The sequence below is a fragment of the Sciurus vulgaris genome, assembly GCF_902686455.1.
Source record: "Sciurus vulgaris genome assembly, chromosome: 16".
NCBI classification, from domain to species: Eukaryota; Metazoa; Chordata; class Mammalia; order Rodentia; family Sciuridae; genus Sciurus; species Sciurus vulgaris.
In genome coordinates, this window is record NC_136477.1 from 17,897,674 (window position 1) to 17,905,758 (window position 8,085).

Below are 8,085 nucleotides of genomic sequence, written 5' to 3' on the forward strand. Positions count from 1 at the left end.
TAGCTGTTCTTGGAATCCACTAACCAGAGAGGGTGGAGAGCAGGTGCCAGCCAGCCGGCCAGCAGCAGCAGCCAGCAGTGCTGAGGAACTGGGGGTGTCCCAGAGCTCCGGAGCCAGAGGTCAGCATCAGAGGCAGGCGTGACAGCCAGCGGCAGGGCCAGCACTGACTGAGGGGCTCCTCTGGAACTTCAGCCCATTCCCAGCGATGCTACGCAACACCAGTGTCTTAATGTCTCAGTGCCTGGACGTCCCCCTCTGTAAAATGACAATTGCTGGATGCTGTGGGGCACTCTAGCAATCCCAGCATCTAGGGAGGCTGAGTCAGGAGGATCGCAAGTTCCAAGCCGGCCTCAGTCATTTAGCGAGGCCCTGAGCAATTCAGTGAGACCCTGTCTCTAAATAAAATATAAAAATGGGCAGGGGTCCAGTGGCCCTGGGTTCAATTCTCCATACCAAAAAAAAAAAAAAAAAAAAAAAATCCAAAAAGCAGGTTGTCTACTTTCCAGATGAGGAAGCCAAGGCTCTATGAAATTCAAAAGAAGCTTTGGCCAGGCACGGTGGCGCCCGCCTGTAATCCCAGGGGATCGGGAGGCTGAGGCAGGAGGATCTTGAGTTCAAAGCCGGCCTCGGCATCTTAGTAAGGTCCTAAGCAACTTAGCAAAACCATGTTTCTAAGTAAAATACGAAAAAGGGCTGGGGATGTGGCTCAGTGGTTAAGGGGCTCCTGGTACCGTTAATTAATTAGTTAATTAATTGAAGACAATAATAGCACCGCAGTGAGGTGTGGCTGAGGGGCAGCAGTGGGGCCTGGAACCACAGAGACCCCTGTGAACAGGAACTAGCCCTTGGCGCTGGTGATTGACACACCGGGTGATTGACACACCGAGTGTCCAGTGGGGGAAGGGAGGGGTAAGTGGTGGCCCACATTCCAGGACACCTGACTTTGGAAGGTACAGCTATGCTGGCAGCGCATGATGTCCCTGTTTTGAGTCGCCTGCAGCGCTGGGGATGGGAGCGGGCGCCGTGCAGGCCGAGCGCAACCGGCCTCAAAGCGCTCGCCGGCCGGTTCCGTGAGCAGCCACCAAGTGCCTTCGGGAGGGGGACGGCAAACTGGTTGGCCGGGCAAGCGTGTCGCACATGCTAAGCTGCATTTCTTGGCTGAGGGCTGAGCAGATCACAGGTGGCCATGTCACCGGCCACAGGGCTCCCTGGGGAGCAGTCTCAACCACAGCCGGAAGCGGAGTTGGTCACGGGCGCTTGGGGCCCGGCGCGCCAATGTGCGCATGCTCCGTGCGGTTCCCTGCGGCCCGAGCCTGCTCGTTGGCGCCCCCTGCGGGGCTCCTTCCCTCCCTGTCTCTCTCCTTCAATATTTTTTCAGTTGTTGATGGGCATTAATTTATTTTTATTTACTTTTAAATTTTTTTTAGTTCTGGATGGACACAGTACCTTTATTTTATTTATTCATTTTTATGTGGTGCTGAGGGTCGAACCCAGGGCCTCCCACGCGCTAGGCAGGCGCTCCACCCCTGAGCCCCAACCCCTCTCTCTTGACCTCCCCCAAAGAGCTTCCTGGAGTCCCCTTCCAATCATCACGCCTTCGAAGGCCAGCCCTAGGTCTGCTTCTCCCGGATGCTAAATTAAGACGGATGTATCAGGGCTGGGGTGGAGCTCTGTGGCAGAGCGCTTGCCTAGCATGCCTCAGGCCCTGGGTCCCCACCCCAGCTCCTCCCTGCCCCCAAAAGAAGATAAAGGAAAGCAGTCATGCATCACTTAATGACCCGCACACGTTCCAAGAAATATGTCATTAGGGGATTTCCTCGCTGATAGATCTGAAATGGTCATTAGGTGATATAATCTTTAAAAAAAAAAAATTTAAGCTGTAGATGGACACAATACCTTTATTTTATTTCTTCGTATGTGGTGCTGAGGATTGAACCCAGTACCATGGTGATACAATCTTATGGGACCGACATCATATATGGGTCTGTCTTTAACCCAAATGTCTTTAAATAACACGCTCAAACAAACTATACCAGCAGGGTGAGGTGGCTCACCCCTGTAATTCCAGCAGCTGGGGAGGCCGAGGCAGGAGGATCACGAGTCCACCGCCAGCCTCAGCAACTCAGCAAGACCCTAAGCAACTCAGTGAGACCCTGTCTCTAAAATACAAAAAAGGGCTGGGGATGTGGCTCAGTGGTTAGGTGCTCCTGGGTTCAAATCCCGGTACTAAAAAAGAATGAAAGAACTGTACAGTAGTTAATGTTTTAAACAACTAATAGAAGCAGCCAGGTGCTGGTTACTAAATTAGCATGGAGCCACATCATCTTCAAATCAGTCTCTCACAGAGGTGTTGATGTCGGCTCCATGGTACATACAAGGAAACTGAGGCACAGTGTGTTCGGGTGGCTTACAAGTCGAGTCTGCAGCAACTGAAGGTCAGGCCTAGATTCCCACGGCTAACCACAGGCCACAGCACTCAGAGATGAGAGCCATTTGCTGCGTGTACTTGGAGAGGTTCCAGAGCAATGCCACTGCCCCAGAGATGCTTCATACTGCTCTGGACATGTGTGTCCAGACTCGATTGCCTGATAGTAGAAAGAGAAATGGGACTTGGGTTGGGGCCAAAAACACACTTGCTCCTTGGCATCTGTGGATGACAGTTCCAGGTCCCCTCCAGGATACCAAACTCTGTGTATGCTCAAGTCCCTGTGTAAAATGGAGTAGTGTCTGCATAGAACCTGCAAACACCATCCCATAGACCTTTAATCATCTTCAGCCTAAAATCCCAGCGACTTGGGAGGCTGAGGCAGGAGGATCCCAAGTTAGAGGCCAGCCTCAGCAACTTAGTGAGGCCCGGTCTCCAAATAAAAAATTAAAAGGGCTGGGGATGTAGCTCAGTGGTAAAGTGACCCTGGGTTCAATCCCTAGTACCAAAAAAGAAAAGAAAGAAAAAAGTTATCTGGAGAAGGCTTACAATGATTCAATGAAAATACATTGTATCAATTTCTGATACAATCAAAATGCTATTCAAATAGTTGCTATAATGTATTGTGTAGGCAAGGACAACAAGAAAAAACAGGCTATATGTGTTCAGTAGTTTGTTTTTTTGTTTTACCACTGAGCTACATCCCCAGTCCTTTTTATTTATTTATTTATTTGAGACAGGGTCTCACTAAATTGCTTAGGGTCTAAGTTGCTGAGGCTGGCCTCAAACTTGTGATCTTCCTGCCTCAGCCTCCTGAGTTGCAGGGACGACAGGCGTGCGCCATCATGCCAGGCTCAATACAATTCTGCTGCAGTTCTGCCCCTCCTCCCCATTCTTCAATCTGCAGGTGGCTAATCACGAAATGCCTGGATATAGAGGGATGTTTGTGTGTAACTTTATTAAGAATTTGTTCATCCACATATATTTTCTTCTGGTAAAATCCCTGCCTTTGCCTGGCGCTGTGGTATATGCCTATAATTCCAGGAGCTCAGGAGGCTGAGGCAGGAGGATAGCAAGTTCAAACCCAGCCTCAGCAAAATCAAGGCACTAAGCAACTCAGTGAGACCCTATCTCTAAATAAAACCCAAAAAAACAAAGCAAACAACAACCACCCTGCCATTGGGGAGCTGACATTCCAGTGGGAGAGATACAATAAGTAATAAAATAGCAAATTATAAAAGAGGTTAGGAAGTAATTGTGTGATGGATAAAAAGTGAAGCATCCAGGAGAATGTGTGAGTAGGGTGGGGTGTTTTGCAGGTTTTTAATTCTCTGGTGGGTCTTTGTGGGGGTGTTGGAGAATGAACCCCGCGGTGCTCTACACGGACCCTATCCCCCGCCCTTTATGTAACAGTGAGCAGCCGGGGTTGCAGGCATGCCCAGCTTGGCTTGCAGCTTTCAAGTTCGTCAAGGAAGCCCTCTCCAGATTGAAACGACACCGACAACAACCGAAATGAAAGGAAAAAGAATAGGTGTTTTTAGGTGGTTGAATGGAGATTTTTTTCTGAAATTTTCTCCGATGTCATGAAATAATTCAGTACATAAGTATGCAAATACATATTTGGAAGCCAATCTTGGAGCATGCGCAAGGTCAAGGGAAACGAACTAGATTCCCCACCAGAAACTTGGATTTCAGGGGTGGTTGCCAGCGGGTACCCGGCGCTCAGGCTAAATTCAGATTTTGAGCTTCTGCTGCCATCGTGTGGTCATATTTGGAACTGCAGGCCATATCGGGGCCACACAGGAATTTAGCACAAGGGGACATCCATGGGGTGTTTACTTAGTCTTTCCGTACTAAATATTTATTGAGCGCCTACAGTATGCCAGGACGTGTTCTAGACACGAGGACACAGCATTGAACAAAACGTTCAAATTCCCCACCCTCATGAAACAAGAGGTCACTGGGGACAGAGGTAATAGACATGCAAAAATTAACAAATATAACTTCAAGGGTGATTCATCAAGGCAATGTCATCCAGAGGGAGGCTGGAGGGCCTTTCTTAGGAGGTGCCATTGGAGCTGGGACCTGAAGGACAAAGAGAAGCCCGCATGGTAGGGTAGGGGGAAGGGTTTCCTCATCAGGAAGAACAGCTAGTGCAAAGGCCCTGGGGTGGGAATGAGCATATTCAACATGATTGTGCGCAAAGTGTTCAGTGCATGGTGCATAGCAAGCAGCCACTCCCCAGCCAAAGGAGCCCCAAAGGGAAAGAAGGACAAAAACCTCTTCCCTGTATCACCCCAAGAGTAGGGCTTTGGATGCCATGGAGGCACCTTCCTCACATCAGTAGAAGAGGAGATGGAGTTCTGGAAAGAGCAGGTGAAGGAGGGGCATTGCCAGTTCACCCCAAACTCGGGACCTGGTATCTGCTCCCTGCTGTACATCCTCAGACCTGTTGCTCTGCTACTCTGAGTCCACTTTCTTCTCTGCAGAACAGGGGTGCCCCCGTGCCTGCTGGGAAGTCGGTAAAGGTACAGAAGGCCTGCGAGCCTGCTCTTTTTGAGGAATCAAGGCCAGGGGTGGGGTGGAATCGAGGCCAGGGGTGGGGTGGAACAGGGGCAACCTGGCAGATGATCCCAGGAAGGGCCCACAGGGAGGATTCGTCTAGCAACAGGCAGGGGTGCTGTGTGCTCAGCCCCACTGGTGGAACTGAGAGACAGTGGGGACACGGTGTCAGAAGGATCCCGCTTAGTGGCAATGGGCTGGGCTGCTTATCCACCCAGCGTGAGTCTCGTTTCCCAGAAAACAGCCTGAAGATGGCAGGCACCTGTGTATCCTCCAGGGCAGCCCAGAAAGCCCCTGTGGGAGTCGGGGAAGAGACTGTAGGAGACGAAAAGATCAGAGGAGATGATGGGTGACAGGGGCTTGGCCCTGTCTCTCCAGGGGGACCAGAGAATCCAGAAAGGGCTTTCCCTCCCCCAGAGAGCCCTCCAGGGAGAGAGGCTGCAGTGGCCCGGTGAGGTCTGCGCCCCGCTCCTGGCGCCAGAATCGCATCCCTGACCCATACATGCCGGAGGTGCCCTCTGGGTGAGCCCAGCAGAAGTGACTTCAGGACTCCTTTGGGCCATCCTGAGCCCTGGTCTCCGGGTCTGTGACAAGGGAGGAATGCTGCCTGCCCCCAGGCCGCTGGGGGTTTACAGGATGGCCAGGGCTGGATGCCCAGTTCCCAGCAGCGGGTTTGACGCTGGAGTGCTCAGGGGCAGAACAGAGGCGGCGCTGGTTGCGGGGTTGACTCGTGGGCAGCGGGAGCCACAGAAGGTGCTGTCGGGGAGCCGCGCAGGCGGCCTGGGCCGAGCTTCACGGAGGAAGGACACGGCCCGGGAGGCCCCAGGGCCGGCCCCGAACCCTCCTGGGTTCTTCTCTTGCCTGGACTCCCTTGAAGCCCTGCGGGTGTGGGGCCCGTCCGATGGCTCAGAGGTCGCTGGGGTTGCACCAGCCCTGATCGAGGCCACACAGTGGGGCAGGGCACAGGCAGGGCTCAGACATGGGGCGCAATCCCCGTGTCAGAAACCAGGGCTGCGAGCGTTGAGAGAGGCGCCCCACGCCCACCCGCCTCCCGCAGCTGCGGCGGCTGCTCTCTTCCCGGTGTTGTTTGGGTTTTAATTTTTGTGTTGCATTTAGAAAATTACCCATAATTACAGCTTCTGAGAGGAAACGGCCTCGGAGCGCAGACCCGGCTTCCCAGCTGTGGCCCGCCGCCCACGCACAGCTGGGGAGGGGCTGCGGGAACGCCGGGCCCTCCCCGAGCCCCCCACTCGAATGGCGAGGATGGGGGACCGCGCCGCCTCCTACCGAGAAGAAGAAATGCATCATTAGGAAAACCGAGTCCGTCTTCTTGCCACGACTGCAGCTCGGCCTCTCAAAGAAAAGTCCCGGGTCCCCACCGCGGTCCTGGTGGGCGTGGGGGTTCCGGAACTAGGGGCGGCGCGGGCTGTCAGGCGATTTGACTTTGACAACAGTGGCAAGTCCAACCGAGGCCACTGTGGACATGGCGGTCCGGAGGAGGTGGCCCGTGAAGGCTGGGAAGAGGAAGCGGAGGAGGCAGGGCAGGAGGAAGAACGGGAGAAGTCATCGTCCTCTTGGTGGGGACGGAGGAGGCCAGGACAGGGGCCGGAGGAGCACTCCAGGTGGAAGAAAGATGTGACCGTGGAAGAGGCATCGAAAGGACCGAGGGGTGCGGGGAGAGGAGGTTCCCCCTCTGCGCAGACTCCCTGCTCCATAAACAGAGCTGCCTTCGGGTCCCCCACGCGCCACCCCGACCCCGTGGGGCTGGCATTCGGAGGACAGGGCAGTGGCGACTCACCATCTACCCCTCCAAACCGACCCAGCTGCAGTCCCGGAGCAGCCACGCGGGGGCGACGAGGAGCCCGCAAAGAGGTGGCAGGAATGGGACGCAGCCTTGACCCTGAGCTGCCTTGTTCTCTAAATCAATTACCAGATCTACCCTGCCCCGGACGCCCGCCTGGCTGGGCCCCTTGGGGGCTACCTCCCCGTCTTATCATTTTAACTCTGTAGAGGGGGAGAGAGCCCTTTCCTCGTGCATCAAAACGGTCTTGGCCACGACTCTGGTGAACAAAGACAGGTTCATCAGAGAAAAGCATACAAAATTTATTGAGATCAAAGTTTTACGTGAACCGGGAGACTTTAGAAATGAAGACCTAAAAGACCCAGGGAAAACTGTATTTCTGCTTCCCCTGTAGAAACGTGATTGGACAAAATGGCAAGCGACTGAAGGGGGTTCCCCAGCAAGACCTCTGTTCAGATTCTTCTTGGTCTCTGTGTGTATAAGCAAGGCGCTTCTGGAAAGAGGGTCCTCAAGTTAGAGGGCCAAGCGTGATCTAAGCCCTTCCCCCGTGCAGGAGTTGGAACCCAGAGCCTGGTGCATGCTGGGGAGACACTCTACTACTGAGCCACGCCCCTAGCACGATCCTTTTGGCTTACGGCGTGCTTCTGAGGCTTTCCAGTCTCCTTTAGTGCAAAGAATTTAGCATTCCAAAGTGCCATGCTTCGGGGCTTCTCTTCTGAACTCCAGCACGGCTCCCCACATGGCCACCCCTAGCAGATCCAAACACTCCTATGGCTGGCTCCCTATTGTTCTTGGAACAACTGTCAACTCCTCCCAGAAAGTGGTGGTCTTATTCCTCTGCCTTCCTGCCAGCACCCCCCTCCCCCAGCTCCAGGTTCACCTGCCTCCTCCCTCTGCCTCTAACACTTCAACTGTGCGCCAGCCTTAGGGCCTTTGCACCTGCTTCAAAGGCAGCCTCAACACTCTTCCAGATCTTTGAGATCCAAGCCTCCGCTTTACCCTCCCTGCATTCCGCTTCCTTGCAGCCTCGTTTGGTGCAGAGCACACGGATGTTTCCCCAGCGGTGCTGGGACCCAGGGCGCACTCTCCTCGCACTTTTCCGCAGGCGCCCAGGCTGTGTTTGGGAGAGCCTTCCTCGGTTGCTATGGGAACCGCGTGAGTTGCCCCCGCCCGCCAAGTAACTCCCCCAGCGCAGCTTTCTGGCCGCGGGCGCCTCCGCCTCCTTCCCTCCGCCTCCGCCCTCCTCTGGGAGCCCAGCCGACCTTGCTGTCGCCTGTCCTCCCTCCCTCTCTCTGCC